Source organism: Mesoplodon bidens (assembly GCF_964165515.1).
Source record: "Mesoplodon bidens genome assembly, chromosome: 6".
NCBI lineage: Eukaryota > Metazoa > Chordata > Mammalia > Artiodactyla > Ziphiidae > Mesoplodon > Mesoplodon bidens.
In genome coordinates this window covers 73,353,451-73,370,954 of record NC_138162.1, presented here as the reverse complement: position 1 = coordinate 73,370,954, position 17,504 = coordinate 73,353,451, and positions in this window count along the sequence as shown.

The following is a 17,504-nucleotide window of genomic DNA, read 5'->3' as shown; positions in this document are numbered from 1 at the left end:
GGGATATAGCAAACACTCAAGAAATGGTGGCGTTTTACATATATTATCTCATCAAAACAATCATATGAGATGGCCACTGGCAGTCTCCTATTTAGGAGTAAGGAAGCTTGAAACTCAGTAAACAGTTAAGGAGAGTAGGAGACATATCTAGGTTTGCCAGTCTAGAAGCCTCAAGTCCTTTCAACATTGCTATTCTACAAAATAACCATGCATGCTCTTTGAATGTGTGTAAAATACATTGCAAGTGTATAAAGTAAAAGGCGTCTTCTAATCAATGTCAGACAAGCACAGCTGAGTGTGGAGGACGAAGGAATAGTTTCCTACTACAGAACATGGAGTAAGTAGCTTGGCTCTTTCAGCTGGGCTTCAAAGAGTGGGTAGAGAATTGATAAACAAAGAAGAACATTTCAAGAGGAGGAATCAGCATCACAAAGGGCACAAAAAGCGTTAACTCCAGTGTATCTGTTCACACAAAGCTAGAATACAAAATAGGATAATTCACAATCTCAGAGCTATAGCAGTGGAACACAGTAGACCCTGGAGGGAACATCCTAACTGCAAACCTTCAGGAGAACTGTTACTTGTGTCAGTCTGAGTGACCTGACAACATTTACAAACCTGCAAAGAACCTTGATCAGATTCCTACTCCTGTAAAGTGTCTATAGAGGGAGCTTTACCTCAAAAATGCAGATAAGTTGAGCTAACAGCACCAGTGATAGTATGCCTAACTATCAACACACATACACACATACACATACACACCCAGGAGCTAGCAAGAGTCCAGTTATGTAGAAATACAGTGGAAAAAGTCAGTGTTTGCCAACTTAAAGAGGGGAGCTAAATGTGTAAGATGAAAAATTTCCATTTCACCTTTGTAAGTTAGTAATACAGATAGTGGAATGTTATCAGTGTGTTATACCCTAATAAAACTTTTAAATTGATCTTTCTACCAATTTTGCCACAAGTGCAGTCAGTCCAGACTCTCCTGCTTACACATCAGTGATGCAATTTTTAAAAATTATTATTTATACCCATTATGTTCATAGCATCATGCCTCTTTTCCTTTCTAAGGCCAAAACCGTAAGTCAGAGTCTAAAATGTATCACTCCACAAACAACTGACCAAAATGGAAATATTTTACTCTATACAATGTCCCTCTCCGCCTTGTATTACTGGTAAAATTTTTCCGCCTATTTTATACAAACCCAATTGAGATGCATCTAATATTCTACAAAGGTTTATAGGACATTTCTTGACATATTACTAAGGTATATCTACAAAGAGTTTACCTAAATAAAGATAAATTCATAGACATACACAATGTTCCACAGGGAGCCAGTTTCCTGTGGCAGTTTCCAGTTGCGTTTGCTATCCAAACTGGCCACTTATATATAGTATTTATAAAATTCATTACCTGATCATGATGCTATCTTATCCAGAACTGCCTTCTGTAAATGCCTTACAATGGACAGAATTTACATTTCTTCATAAGCCCTTCATGGCCTAACAACAGTGCTGGGCACTAGTAAGTAATTAACGCTAACTGAATGTATGAATTAATGAGGAAGCCAAAGAATGGTTTCCCTACTTGCAGAGATGGTGAATAGCACTAACTATTGTCTTTGTGAATATGTGCAATCATTTCAATACTCCAAAAGAGTCTAAACACCTGTCTTTCTCTTTCTGTGCCCCCATGCTCCTCATTGTAAACTGAAGATTAAAATACTATTTCCTATTTCTTGGGGAAGAAAATTCAGTCTCTGTGCAATGCTTAGAACCAGGAGGGTGAGCCTCTCCCTCCAATGACCAGATGATCCCTCCCTATCTGACACCCCACTACCTCCTTCACACCACTCCAAACCCGGTCATTTGCAACACACCATGAATTCTTCTCCCCAAAAGCATATGTACTGGGACTTCCCTTGTGGCACAGTGGTTAAGAATCCACCTGCCAATGCAGGGGACACGGGTTTGAGCCCTGGTCCAGGAAGATCCCACATGCTGCGGAACAACTAAGCCAGTGCACCACAACTACTGAGCCTGTGCTCTAGAGCCCGGGCGCCACAACTACTGAGCCCATGAGCCACAACTACTGAAGCCCACACGCCTAGAGCCCGTGCTGGCAACAAGAGAAGCCACCACAATGAGAAGCCCGTGCACCGCAATGAAGAGTAGCCCCCGCTCACCACAACTAGAGAAAGCCTGTGCACAGCAACGAAGGCCCAATGCAGCCAAAAATAAATAAATAAAAATAAATTTATTAAAACAGAAAAAGAATGGCTTATCTCAAATTTGTAGGAAAAAATATATACATATGTACTAAATTATGGGGAGAAAAGATGGAGTGAGGGTGCAGAGAGGAAGATGAGTTTTTTGAGAGGAAATGAAGAAGGCAGGACAGCATCAGGACGTCATCGGGATAACTGAGAACAGTGAATAAGTTTTGGGTATGATTAAGCTCTAAAAAAAAGTGATTCCATGGATTTCCAGACTTCTCCCCAACTCATCTCAAGTTTCCAATACCCTTGCAAGGGAGTTTGAATACATTTGGAAATTTTCTACAAATTCTAAATCCCTATGATGCTAAACACTCAGGAGGTTTTCACATGTATAAATACTTCTATCCCCTTTTAATCCTGTAGAGAAGGGAGAAGTGTAATTTTATTGTCCATTGGATAAATATCCAATTACCCCCAAAGTAGACCTACCCTCGGTAAGGGTGTTGACCACCTTCAGGCCAGGAACACTGTTCCAAGTTCATTATCTGCATTACCTCACTTAATTCTCACAACATCCCAATGAGGTAAGATCTAGCACAACTACTATTTTATAAATGAGGAAACAAGCAGAGAGAGGGGTGAGGTCTTCTCAGTGTCACCTAGCTCCTGGGGGAATGGCCAGGCTTCAAAGAAAAACATTCTCCCACATTAACCATTACTCTCTTACCCTTTCGGAGCAGGAAGCCCTGCTTCCACCATACATTTATTTGTTCATTCACTCGGGAAGGGTGGTGTGTTATTATTTATTCATTCACTTGGGAAGGGTGGTGTGTTAGAAGGAGGATGGACTTGGGAATCAGAAAACCTAGAAATCCTAACTCCACCATTACTGGGAGACCTTGAGGTGGTTCCTGAGCCACTGGGGGGGACCTCAGTTCAGCTACATGAGTTATTGCAAAGATTGAATGGGAACTGCAACACTGACCAGCACACATGTGCAACCAGGGGCTTTCTCTATTGATAAGGGACACAGTCTAACACCTTCAGGGGAAATAAACCCCAGCCCCAGCTCCAGGAATGGGCTTGATGACTCTGAGAGAAATCTCCCTCCCCGGGTCAAAGTGAATTGTTCATAAATCCATACCTAAGCCAACCAATGCATGACATTCATCTGGCCATACAGATTGGTTCATTGATGAGCATGTGACCCAATCTGGGCCAATAAGATGTGAAGAGGAAAGCCCTGATCATAGGGATTGACTCAGTGATAGACATGTGACCCAATTTAGGCTATTGAGATGTTCTCATGAGAAGTTTCTTCGGTAGCTTCTAAGGAAAGTGGCTTTAGGAAGCCACTGGAAAGGTGACCCTCCCTCTTCTATGTGTTGTGAAGAGACAGAAGTGAAGCTGTCTTCCTCTCAGCCTACAGAGAGAGCTGACACTCTGTGGAGTGTCTCTGTGGAGAAGGTTGCAAAAAGCAGGGGCCAGACCCCTGATGGAGCCACACCTGATCTCTATCTGACCGCTGGACTTTTTCATTTGTGGGAGCCAGTAGATCCCTTTTATTTTTTAATCAAATAGCTAACAACAAGTCACAGAAGTACCTACAGTGTTCTATAAGGGCACCATGGAGGGTACAAAGATAAGCGAGACAAACTTAAAGGTGCTCACTACCTAATAATTACTTAAATAGTTTTTGTGATATCATTTTAGCCTGATTATTTTTAAAACGTTATAACTCATCCTCTTTTCAAGATCCTCCTACCATTTTGTCAGTATAATATTAAGCAAGAAACATTCCACTTCCCCAATAATTGCACAGTGCCCCCTTTCAGAACAGCTGGTAAACTTTTGGGGGTCAGATAGAGTAGTGTATCCATTTGGTTGTCAGATAACTGACCTGAAAAGCCAGGTCATTTCTACATGTTCTCAGTTACTGGTTAACAAATGTAGTCCCAGAACTCAGCACCTAATAGAAAATATATGTATTCCCAAATTCCTATTGAAATGTGACTTTATCTCAGTCCCAGATAAAATAAAGCCAAGATTTTCCTGGAATTACATTCAGAAATAAAAAAAGATTTGTATCCAGGCATCTCTGAGTCCCACTCACTTTTGCTGTTGTTGCTGTTGTTATTAATCCTGCCTTCGAAAGTTTCAATTCAGCCTGGAACACCCCCTTCCCCACCCCCCATGTTTTTCTGTCTTCTGCTTCGTAACCAAATTAAAACTCCGTTATAGATACCATTTGGGGTTGTTGGCATAAGCAGCAGGAGCAGAGAGTCCTTAGATTCTAGATTGAATTAAGGGCCCAGCAGTTAGACAGTTTGAGCTTGATAGTAACGATGTTATCTCAGCAGGTTGCATAGGTCAGAAATATTCTTTCTATCACTGCTTTCTTTTTTTTCCAGGAAGAAGCGGACATTAAGGGGAAAGTAAGGGAATTCCCCGTCAGTCCAGTGGTTAGGACTCCGTGCTTTCACTGCCTAGGGCCCGGGTTCAATCCCTGGTTGGGGAACTAAGATCCCACAAGCCTCACAGCGAGGCCAAATAAAAAAGGAGAAAGTGAGAGAGGCAAGTTATAAGCCATTAGCTTAAGGCATAGTTTAAGTATGACAATAATAACAGCTCACATTTATTAGGGGCTTATTACATGCCAGGGGCAGAGCAAAGTACTTGAGATTCTTGATCTCACTGAATCCTTACCAGTATCAGTCTAATAAATGGTAGAGGTGGGACTAGAACCCACTGCCTATGGCTCCATGGCACATGTTCTTAGCTGTAACACTGTACTGCCCCCAAAGAGTACTGCTTATTGTAAGATATTTTGCTGAGATATGTGGTAAACATAATTATAAATAAACTTTAAGAACAAAATATACTGGATAAGTGGCACATGTAATGGCCTGTTGTATGATACTACGAAGTGGTACTAAACTATAGTTCCTCAAAACCTACCCTGAACACTCTCCAAAGCCCCCAATCCTTTGTATCTGCTGTTGTCTACATGGAATGACCTTTACTGTCCATTTCTCCTCCTATTCTGTGAGGCCTTCTGTTGTAGAAAGACTAATATCCCACCCAAAATGTCCATATCCTAATCCCTGGAACCTGTGAATATGTTAGGCTACATGGCAAAGGGAATTAAGGTGCAAATGCAATTAAGGTTGCTAATAAAATAACCTTAATATAGGGAGATTATCCTGGATTATCCAGGTGGGTCAAATACAAGTAGAAAAGGGAGACAGAAGAAGAGAGAGAGAGAAAGTAATGTGACGACCATGGAAGCAGGGCCAGAGAGGTACTATGCTGCTGGCTCTGAAGACGGGGGAAGGAACCATGAACCAAGGAATGTGGGCAGCCTCTAGAAGCTGGAAAAGGCAATAAAAAGGAGTCTTTCCTAGAGCAGTCAGAAAGAAATGCAGCCCTGCCAGTGAGACTCAGGTCAGACTTCTATCTTATAGAACTGTAAGATTGAATTTGAGTTATTTAAGCCACTATATTGAAGGTAATTTGTTGTAACAGCAGTAGAAAACTAATACATCTTCCAAGCTCTCTTCTCTCCTCTCACCCCAGAGCCAGGCATACCACATGCTCTAGCTCCCCAAAGAATACAGTACAGTCCTTATCAGTATTTAACACTAATTATACTACTTGGGAGTTGGGTCTGTACTCCCAGGCTTTCCTTTAATTCCTTTCAGGAGCACTATGAATGGGCCTTGCGACTGACCCAAAAGCCTCAACCTCTGCTCACTTTTTGCTGGGAGGAGGGGCAACGGCAAGTGAGATGACCAAAAGGTCATGAACTAGAAGGAAGGGATTGGGCAGCAGGAGGACACAAGAAGGAAAGGGATAAAGGGTTGACGAGAGAGGGGGAGAGAAGCAAAGGAAAGAAGGGGACGATGAAGTCAGAAAAGAGAAAAAAGGAAGGGTGGCTGGAAGAAGATCCAAAAGCATGGTGGTAGGAGAGAAGAGGGAAAGAAAACAGAGGAGGGACCTTTTTCTCTGCTTCCCCATCTCCCACCTGACCACCCTCTCTCCTCCCAACTTCATGAGCTCCAGCCCACTTTCCAGGATCCAGTTTTAGTGCCTTCTCCCTGCAGTGGTTTCCATGCTGTCTGACCTTTAGAATATGTGGAGAAGCTCTTCATATAACTGACCAGACCTCACCTCTAGAGATTCTGATTTAATCAGCCTCGGTGTAATGAAAGCATGGAGACTTTTTTTTAAACTTCCCAGATCACTGTAATGGGCAGCCAGGGTAAAAACCACTGTCACAAAGCCCTCTCTGACCTCTTCAGCTCACCTAGAGTGGGTCCTGCTGTCAAACTCAGAGCCCTTGTCTGTTTCTCGCACTTGGCACTAATTGCCTAAAGCTGGAGAGGCTGCATCAAGATGATTTAAGGACCCAGACCCTGGAGCCAAACAGATGGGATTTAGTTCTGGTTCCAAACTTAATAGCTGAGTGACACTGTGGAAGTCACTTAACCTCTCTCTGCCTATCTCTCCATCTGCAGAATGGGAATGAATATAGTAATAATATCAAGCACTGTTTTGAAGACTAAATGGGTTAAATATTTGTTTTGAAGACTAAATGAGTTAATATTTGTGAAGCACTTAGAAAAGTGTCTGCCACACTGAATGTACAATATAAGAATTCACTAGATAAAATCAGTTGTGTCATCTCCAAGTTGTTACTCTATCTTGCCATGCTATTTAACATTTTGTGTATATGACCCCGCCCCCAATTAACAACTGGGCTCTCCTATAATTCCCACTACACCAGAGCCATTGTGTTCTGTATAATATACACTCAATAAAGTCTGTTAAGTGAACAAAACAAAATCAGAAAACAATTCAAAAAACATATAGGGCTTCCCTGGTGGCACAGTGGTTAGGAACCCATCTGCCAATGCAGGGGACATGGGTTCGAGCCCTGGTCTGGGAAGATCCCACAGGCCATGGAGCAACTAAGCCCGTGCGCCACAACTACTTAGCCTGTGCTCTAGAGCCTGGGCGCCACAACTGCTAAAGCCTGCGTTGTCACAACTATTGCAGCCTAAGCACCTAGAGCCAGTGCTCCACAACAAGAGAAGCCACCGCAGTGAGAAGCCCGTGCACTGCAACTAGAGAAAGCCTGCATGCAACGAAGACCCAATGCAGCCAAAAATAAATTAATTAATAAATTAATAATTTAATTATTTAAAAAACATATAATCTGTTCATTAAAATCAAGAACTGGCTATGAGTTAATTTTTTTAAGAACTGTCATTTAAATAATTCTCACTTACCACTGCAGCTCCTCCCTAACAAGCAAGGCCCACAGAAAGGAGGCAAAGGACACATGCATTTGAAGGGCAGTAGAAGTGAAAGGAAGTGCATGCATGGCAGAGGTAGGAGTCCCAAAGCGAATACTGAAACCAAGCAATTCTGATTCTCTCACTGAGAAGGCTCAAAAGTAGCCTGAGGGCTTCCCTGGTGGCGCAGTGGTTGACCGTCTGCCTGCTGATGCAGGGGACACGGGTTCGTGCCCCGGTCCGGGAGGATCCTGCATGTGGTGGAGCGGCTGGGCCCGTGAGCCATGGCTGCTGAGCCTGCACGTCTGGAGCCTGTGCTCCGCAACGGGAGAGGCCACAACAGTGAGAGGCCCGCGTACCGCCAAAAAAAAAAAAAAAAAAAAATAGTAGGCTGAGAAAGGAGAGAGGTAGAGGTGATGGAGGAATATCTAGGTAAGGGGAGTGAAAGGCCTTTTCTCCTTCATAACTGGTTGGCCCAGTCTAGATTTCTATTTGGATGGCTGATTTGCATACATGCTCATATACATTATAACTCTGAAAGCAGACATTCCATATGTGTTTTATTTACTCTCATTTCTTTTTTATCTTTACCAGTTGGCCTATTTTTTCTCTTTATATTACATCAGGAGACCCTCATTGCAACAAGCCACGCACTTGGGGATGGTGGAATAACTGCGAAAAAGATATTTGAGACAAGATGTAAAATTTTGTATTAGGGTACAATAACATTTACAAGGCACAAATTTGGCGGCCGAAAGATTTCTCTCAAAGGTATGAAAAAAATGTCTGTGCTCTATTTTCAAAGAAACCAAATAAGACATGGTCCCTGAATCACTGTCTGAATGCAAACAGCATTTGGCTTTGATCTGAGTTGTTGAAAACTATGACCAATTTATCCCACGGATGCCAAACCATCAGAGAATGTTTTTAAGTCTGGATTTCCATATCGGGATTCAGCTACACACTTTTTCTCCTCATTTCACATTACATAGGGCCAACCCAAAATAGTACTTCCAACAGTGGATGTTGTTGGGATGATGATTTTAATTTCAAGTTACAGGCAAGGAGTAGAAAAACCCTTTTCCTATAGACACATTCTTGTGACCTGGTAAAAAATATAAAAACATAATTGAACAGTAAATGGGATGATTTTATGTAAACCACTCCTCTACTGTATTAATAATGACTTCATAGGCAGGCTCAGCCAGTTTCTGATTGAATGGGTGAAGAGGAGAATCTCAGAAACTCACTTTTCTAGTGTATATGCCCCAACAAGTCCACCCTGGGTCATGCCTGCTGCCAGGCTTCCCCTTGCCCTCCACCTAGTCCAAGAAGAGTCACTGGTGATTTTCTGAGTTTCATTTGCAAACTTAAATCCCAAATATGCCCATATGGGGGTGAGAGAATAGATCCAACCCCATAGAAAAGCACATCAGCCATCTTTCAAGCATGTGAAGCATACCGAGAACCTCCTACAATGAGTCAATAACCCAGGATTACCCTTCTCTGGTTTTCAGTGAAATTTTTTTTTGAAACATTATGAGGATTTGATCAGCACAGTCTCCAAAGCATTTTCCACTCTGGCAACATCCTTCTGAAATAAGCAAATGGGGGTGGTGATGTTGATGTTTTATACAACTTCTCTACATTTTAGGGTATCCAAATCACCTGAAGATAGGTCTTCATCTAAAATCAGTCTGGAGCCAGATATCTGGACTCATTCTGCATTCTTGAGGTATCTTTGGGTTTCTATACAGACAGGGTATAGAGGATTCTAAGGGCAGCAAGTAGCTTCTAAGGATGGAGACTTTACTGAAGTACCAAATCTTAAAACTGGTAGTGTCTTTACAGGAGTTCTGAATTCCAAGAGGTGTGTGGAGAGAAGTGTTAACCTTTTGTAACCTCACGTCTTTTATTTTAGGTGTTAAAACATTTTTTGAAAAGAGGTCCCTAAGCTTCATGAGGCTCCCAAACGGATTTATAGCACAAAAGTCTCCTGCCCCACAACTCTCTGCTCCAGCCCCTTTATTTCGGTGCTGTCTATGCCCACTGCTCCCTCCCTCCCACACCAGATTCATTCCAAATCTAACAACCAGATCTGCATCATCTGCCACTCAAACGCCTACCATGACTGACGTCCCTTCTCTGCTCTTCCCAACACCAAGCCTGTGGCCCTGACCGTCCTGCATCCAGCCTTGTCAACCACTTCTGCTCTTTCGAGTCTCCCCTGCTTTCTATGATACTATGAAGTCCTGGTCTGTTTTTGTTTTTTCAAAGTCTCATAGGGGAGCAGGGGAGGTAGTTAGATGACAGGAATTTAGTTCTACGATGTTTTAATTTTTACAGTGAGGCTGTTTCAATTTAACAATCAGAAAAACAGGAAAGGTTTTTTAAAGTTCTTTATTCCTGTTCTTCCTCATAATCTTTCCTTGTTATTTCTCATATTGCTCTTCATCCTCTGCCATCTGATGTGCTATTTCCACAATCCTCTTCACTTCTTTCGCATCTCAGTCCAGCATGGCACAGTGTAAATTAAGGAGGGCTTGGAGCTAGGGAGGCCTGGGTTTGAATCCTGAGCTATGAGCCCTCAACCAATCATTTCATCTCTCTGCTCCTCAGTTTACTCATCAACAGGAATAATTAATATTTCCTGTGTGCTAACTCAGGCCAGGCACTTTGCATATATTAACTTGTTTAATCCTCACAACAACCCTATGAAGCGGGTGGTGTTATCCCCATTTTACACATGCATACACTGAGGCACAGAAAGACTAAAGTTCTTGCCCAGGATACACAACTAGTCAGTAGGTCCTCTACTTATTCTAGTCTTCTGGCTTCAGAGTCTGCCCTGCTAGCACTATGCTACGCTGCCTCTTTGGGAAAGGAAAATCCCTCCAAAATGAAAGCCATGCACCCGTAGAGCAATATTCTTCTGCTGACTAGAGATACTGTGAGTGGGGGGAATGCCTGGCACATACCTGTCATTATCATATTCCTCCAAAGATCATTACTCTGAGCTTCAGCCATATAAATCCAATAGCGTATCTGCATACGGAGTCCACAGGAATCTTAGTTTGAAGAAGTCAGCAGTTGAACTGACCTCCTTTGCAAGCCACTGTCAACCTCTCACTTAGCCATTCTGCTCACTGTACTACCTCCCCCCACCCTGTCTCGCCCTCACCATCCTGCTTTCCTGATATTTCTGGCATCTGTTCCCATTGTTAAACCCCTGCCTCCTCCACCCAGCTTGAGGTCTTCAGTTCTCTGGCCTCCTCATTGGTCTCCCTGCCTCCAGTCTCTCCCCACATTAATTTGACTTACACGCTACTATAAGATTGTAATGGCCCTGAATGTGACTGCTTAACCTCTTTCTCTCTGGCAGTGTCCCCTGCCCAATACCCTGTTGGTCAGTCAGAAAGTCCCCAAAGTCACTTTGAACTTTACCTCTGCCTAGGATGCCCTTTCTGGACCAGTGTCCAGCCTTAAGATCAAGTTCCAATACCAGCTCCACCTGCAGCCTTTCCTTGTGCTGCCAGTTGCATGTGGACTCCTTCTCCTTTGCATTTTGCACTCTGTGTGCACGGTCTTTTCCATCTCTACCTGATCTATAAGTTCTGGCACAAGCTAGGAACTCAATATTTGCTAAAAATATGAATTTATAAATAGGAAAAACTAAAGCCCAGAAAGGTTAACTGACACAAATCAGTTAGCTGAGAAACAGTATTACATAATAGTTAGTGTAGTAAGTCAGGCTGCCTGAGTTTAAGCCAACTTTCTACCATTTATTAGCTGGTGTGACCTGGGGCAAGTAACAACCTCTGTATGACTCAGTTTTCTCATTGGCCCTGTGTAGCTGACTGCTCACTGCTCACTGTATTTCAATTCTCTCCCGGCACTGTGTAGCTGACTGCTCTCCATTCCTTCAGTGTCACTACTCTTGGTTCAACAAACCCACTCCATGCAAAAAAGATGCTTACACATGTATATGTGTGTGTACATATGCATGCACAAACACACATGCATGCACACACACACACAACACACACACAAGCTTGAGGAAGCTACGTGGTCTTCAGTCAAAAGAAAAAAAGAAAAGAAATTAGGGGGATGTCCGTCAACCATGGCACAGGGTAACCCCTTATATCAAAAAAAGAGGTGAGCCATGGTGTCTTTCATAGCTTCCCGAACTCCAAGATAATTCCACTAGCAATTTCTGAAATGCCACCATTAGAGGTTCAGAATGTCACATGGGTAAGAGTACTGATTCTGGAGCCAGGCAGAACTGGGTTCAGATCTTAGCCCTCTCACTCATCAGCTTTGGGACATTCGGCAAGTTCCTTAATCCCCATCCCTGAGCCTATGCTATTCCTACTTCACTGAACTGTAGGGAGCACCCATGAACTGATCTGTGGAAAGCATTTAGCACAGTGCCTGGTACCAGTAACTGTTGCCTGTCAGTACTACTCCTTTGGGCTAAGCAGCACTCCCTTCCTCTCATTCTAGTTTAGGTAAAACCCTCTTGATAGCACATCTCAATGGAGGGTTTAGTTTAATGTGACTTTGTTTATCAGGATCCAGAGGGCTGGAATTCCCCAGGGATTAAGTGCTGCAGAGGGTGACAGTGGGATTCCCCCAAAAGCCAATTTGCCAAGATGCAGATTGTGAAGTCCTTCTCCAGCTGCCATAGAAACATCTCCTTCTCCTCTCTCATGGTCCTCCCACTCTCTCTCATTCCCCTGTGTATTGACTCAATGAAAGCGTCTCTTCTTTAAGATGCCACTCCCACCAAAGAAGCAAGAGTCTAATTTTGGATCTCAGTTGAGTTAGGAAGTAGCCTTTCTCACACCTGCAATCATGTGTCCTGGATGCATTTTCCTGGTGGAGGAAACAAATCCCATCCATCCATCTTGTCAACCTCTAATGCACTTTTCAAATTGACCCAACAGGGTCTTGAGAAGACAAACAATTATGACTATCTCCTAGTCGAGGAGCTTGACACTGAATGGTATATCAGGAGACACTGGTTCCCTTTCTGTCAGTGTCTTCCATCAACCTACACTAAATAAAAGAATAAAACTTTTCTATATATATATTCCCCATTTAATAATATGGTAGAAAATATAATTTTATTTTTAAATGAAATTAAAATTATTTAAACCATTAATGGATTCAAACTCTTCTAAAACAGAGTTAAGTCCTAAACATCACCCTCTGTTCTGTCCACCCCTTAAGAACGCAACTGTCTTTGAAATCCATGTGATGGAACCATAACTTTATGTAACAGCATACAGCCAAATATTTGCTCTGTCATTTTCTACACAGAGGCTGCTGATATTTTTCCTCAAAGGAAAACTCTTTTCCTGAAAGATATTCTCATAGAAGACATACCCTTGGAACACCTCACTTTGTGTAGCTATGTCCTCATGAACTTCCCCATGAAACACAATGGGTGTTGGCAGAGAACCTCCCTGGGCCTCTGGGGCCAGCCTCTTTGAGGCAAGAGCTCTGAGCCAAACCAAATGAAAGGCTTCTGGCAGGAAACAGTGTGACTATGGCTGGTCAGTAGGTGGCACCCTTTCCCCAGCATTGGCCCTGACCCTAGCTCAGAGGTACCTGGACATGTTCTTCCAGGTCGGGGTTTCCAGAATGTAGGACTTTCAGATCTGGAGTCTCATGTTACCTCGTAGGATGCTGCTGTTCCAAAACATGATGCTACCTTAACGTCTGGAAGGGAGCCAAAATAGGCATTACCCATTGTATTTTTAAAAGAAAATACATTCTAGTCTGGAATGAGATCACAATGGAATTTTTTTTTTTTTAATTAAGGCCATTCCCGCTTACCAAGCCTACACCACACCTCCACCCCCTCTCCCAATTCCACTGTCATTCCATCCTCACCAAAAGAGATGCCCCCACCTTTTTCTGAGTTTGGAAGAAAGGGTAAGATTCCTGCAAACTAAATTTGAAGGAACAATCATTAAATTCACCTAACTACCCTTGCAAATCCACTGATGGCTCACGTGACAGTCAGTGTAACCCCATCACAGATTCTCCCAGAAGGTCCCACAACTTGTCTTTTTTGCTTTTAAAATCCATCTTCATTTTCTGTGATTCTTTAACTGGATTGCCTTTATTGCAGGTCAATAGATATTTTAGCACTCTTACTACTTGGTCAGAAACAGAGTAGCACCTTCAAATCTAGATTAAAGATTAAGATGCATAAGCAGGGCACTCCATGATAGGGACCAAATAGAGGGTGCAGGCCAAGAGTGTCACTGTAAGTCCTAGAAGGGAGAGGTCACCGATGCCCAGTGTGGTCAGGGGTTCTTCACAGAGGAAATGAAACTGAAATAGAGTCTTGAGGCATGGCCAGATTTTGGACTGAGAAGAGGAAGGAAAATCCTTTTGTGGGAAGAAATAAGGGATGAGTAATTAAGAGGCCTAGAAGACAAGAGGATGGATACTTCTCATCAGTAAAGGTACAGTGAATACAACAGTAAAGGAAGGAGTGAGCAAAGGGAGGTCAAAGATGAGGAGTAATATGGCCTTGTTGGAGGGAACAATTCATGTTGAGAAACAGTAGGGAACAAAGTCTGCAAATCTGGGTTGGGATTACAGATGGCAGTTCTTAAATACTGACCCAAGGAATGTCTCTGGGCAAGTATCTGTCTGCAAAGCTACCCTACATTATAACAACAACAACATCAACGATTTGCAAAAAGTTACCCTAGAACAGTTTAAGAACCAAGGCTTTAGAGTCAGAAAGTTCTTGGTTTGAGTCCCAGCTCTCTGGTTTACTATCTAAATGACCTGGTGTGGTTTTGGTTTTTTTTTTTTTTTTTTTGCAGTATGCGGGCCTCTCACTGTTGTGGCCTCTCCCTTTGTGGAGCACAGGCTCCAGATGCACAGGCTCAGCGGCCATGGCTCACGGGTCCAGCCGCTCCGCAGCATGTGGGATCTTCCCGGACCAGGGCACGAACCCATGTCCCCTGCATCGGCAGGTGGACTCTCAACCACTGCGCCACCAGGGAAGCCCCCCGGTGTGTTTTTTGAGATCTTCAAACCTCAGTTTTGTCATCTATAAAACAGGTTTGATAATAGTATCTACTTCATAAGGCTGTTATAAAACTTAAATGCGATGATAAACACAAAACCCAAGATAAGCCTAAATAGGGAATGTAAGGCTGTGAATTGACAAATCCTTGGCTTTTCCATCTCAGTATTTCCCACATTTGTCTGAGGATAAGAATCATCTGGGAAGCTTGTTAATATACAGATTACCCACCTGTTCCCTTGGAATATTTTCCCCCCTTGGATTTTTAATTCAATAGATCCAGGATGGAGCCGAGATTTGGGGTTTTTTAAAGTATGCTAGGTGATTCTTATCATCAAAGAAGTATGGGAAACACTGGCAGTGTTCCTCAAAATAGTGGTTCTCAAACTTTATCCTACATCAGAATTCCTAGGGGCCCGTGAAAATACAGACTGTGGGTCCCCACTTCCAGAGTTTCTGATTCAGTAGGTTGGGATAGGGCCTGAGAATGTGCATTTCTAACAAGTTCCTAGGTGACATGGAAACTGCTTGGGGGGAAGGAGGTAAAACCACTCTGAAAACCACTGTTCAAAGCAAGCAAATGTAACAGGGAAGAGCCAATTTTGACTCCATGTTGGATCTGTTTCTTTGAATTTTAACCTTTGCTTTTCTTGCTTTTGTTGTTATAATCAAACATAATGGCCTGCCTCAGGGAACCCTGCCCCTCTGCCCGAATGTTAAACTAAAGGGCCTTTGTTCAGCTCACAGAGAGACAATCTGACTCTGCCCACCTGTGAATGGCTGCAGAAAAGAAGAAATTAACACATCCCCTCCTGAGGCTGCCATTCCAGGAGATATTTGTAAGACTTACGGCCTTTTAATTCCTCACTGCTTCTTCCTCTCTACTCTGCCTTTTTACTTTACTTCCTCACCGCCTCTCCCTCCCTGATTCTATAAAAGAAACTGGCATCCAGACCCCCATAAGATGGTTTTTTGGAGACAGTAGTCTGCCATCTTCTCAGTCTGCCGGCTTTCCAAATGAAGTCATATTCCTTGCCTCAACACCTCGTCTCCCGATTTACTGGCCAGTTGTGCGGCGAGCAGAGTGAGCTTGGACTCGGTAATAACACAGAGTCCAAGGACCTGATGAATCAGAATCACCCAGGGTGCTGGTTAACCTTGGCCCTTTCAAAAGGCCCAAAACCAGCCTAAGATTCTGCATTTATAATAACTAATCAAATATTTCCGATTCACACTGAGGTTTAAGAACCCTGTTCTATATATGGCTTTATAATGTTATAATGCATGTGTGTACACACATACACACACACACTTAATTTTAGGTCATGACATGATTTCAGAAACACTGAAATGTGAAAATCATGTAAACCTTAGAATAAAGAGAATATGGCGGCTAATGAAAAAATAAAAGAATATGTTTGGTGCCTTTCAACTGCCAAGTCAAGCTCAAAATATATTCTTGCATACTCTAAGCATCAGTCTTTAAATCAGAAATCAGGCCCAGATCAAGCTACCTTGTGTTTATCTGTGACCCAAGACACTCTCACCAAAACTTAGCAAAGCCTTCTCTCACCAGTGCAGTGGCTGCTCATTGGAATTATCTGGACAGCTTTAAAACGTATTGATGCCTACCTTAAAGATTCTGATTTGATTGGCAAGAGATGCGGCCCTCACCCACATCTCCCCAAGCATTTCTATGTACAGCCACATTTAAGAACCACTGCTTTTTTTTTAATTTTTAATTTTTATCGTTGGCTGCATTGGGTCTTTGCTGCTGCGTGCGGGCTTTCTGTAGTTGCGGTAAGCCAGGGCTACTCTTTGTTGTGGCGCACGGGCTTGGTTGCTCCACGGCATGTGGGATCTTCCCGGACCAGGGATCGAACCTGTGTCCCCTGCATTGGCAGGTAGATTCTTAACCACTGCGCCACCAGGGAAGTCCCTAGAACCATTGCTTTAAAGGCATTTGTAATTTGGTGTATGTTTAAGAAGCAGACATATTTTCAAAATATCACTCTAAGAAAGACACAGAATTCCTACAAAATAGCAATGGCAAAAAGTGCCAATGTGAGTATAAAAATTTTTAGATCATCTAAGGAATCTGGAGTTCCAGTGGTTAGGACTCTGCACTCTCACTGTCGAGGGCCCGGGTTCAATCCCTGGTTGGGGAGCTAAGATCCCACAAGCCACGCTGCACGGCCAAAAAAATAAAGTTTGGATGTTTAAAAACGATTGTTTTAGATCATCTATTGCTGAGGATTATTCATGCTTTTGTAACAGGGAAGAGCCAATCCTGACTCCATGTTGGATCTGTTTCCTTTACTTTAACCTTTGCTTTTGTCACTTTTGTTATTATAATCACTATCTATAGCTGTAAGCATACATGATGGCCTGCCACAGGGAACCCTGCCCCTCTGCCTGACTGTTAAACTAAAGGGCCTTTGTTCAGCTCACAGAGAGACATTCTGACCCTGCCCACCTGCGAATGGATGCAGAAAAGAAGAAATTAACACATCCCCTCCTATTTTGCAAGATAAATGGCCGTTTTACTTCCTAACCTCCTCCCCAACTCTGTTCTATAAAAGAAACTGGCATCCAGACTCCGATAAGATGGTTTTTTGGGGACCCTAGTCCACCATCTTCTTGGCCTGCTGGCTTTCTGAACAAAGTCGCTATTCCTTGCCTCGACACCTCGTCTCTCAATTTATTCGTCTGTCGTGTGGCAAGCAGAGTGAGCTTGAACTCGGTAACAGTTTTATATAATACCTGTTTTCATCTGCCATAGATTCTAAATGCATCATTTTAAAAATCAGCAGGTATTATTTGAGTCCTACCATGTGAAACATTCACGAAGCTCTGGGTTTACATATATATTCTTCATTTTGTATGGGACCTAAAGAATTCAAACCATTAAGAGTAAATGAAGTAGTACATGTA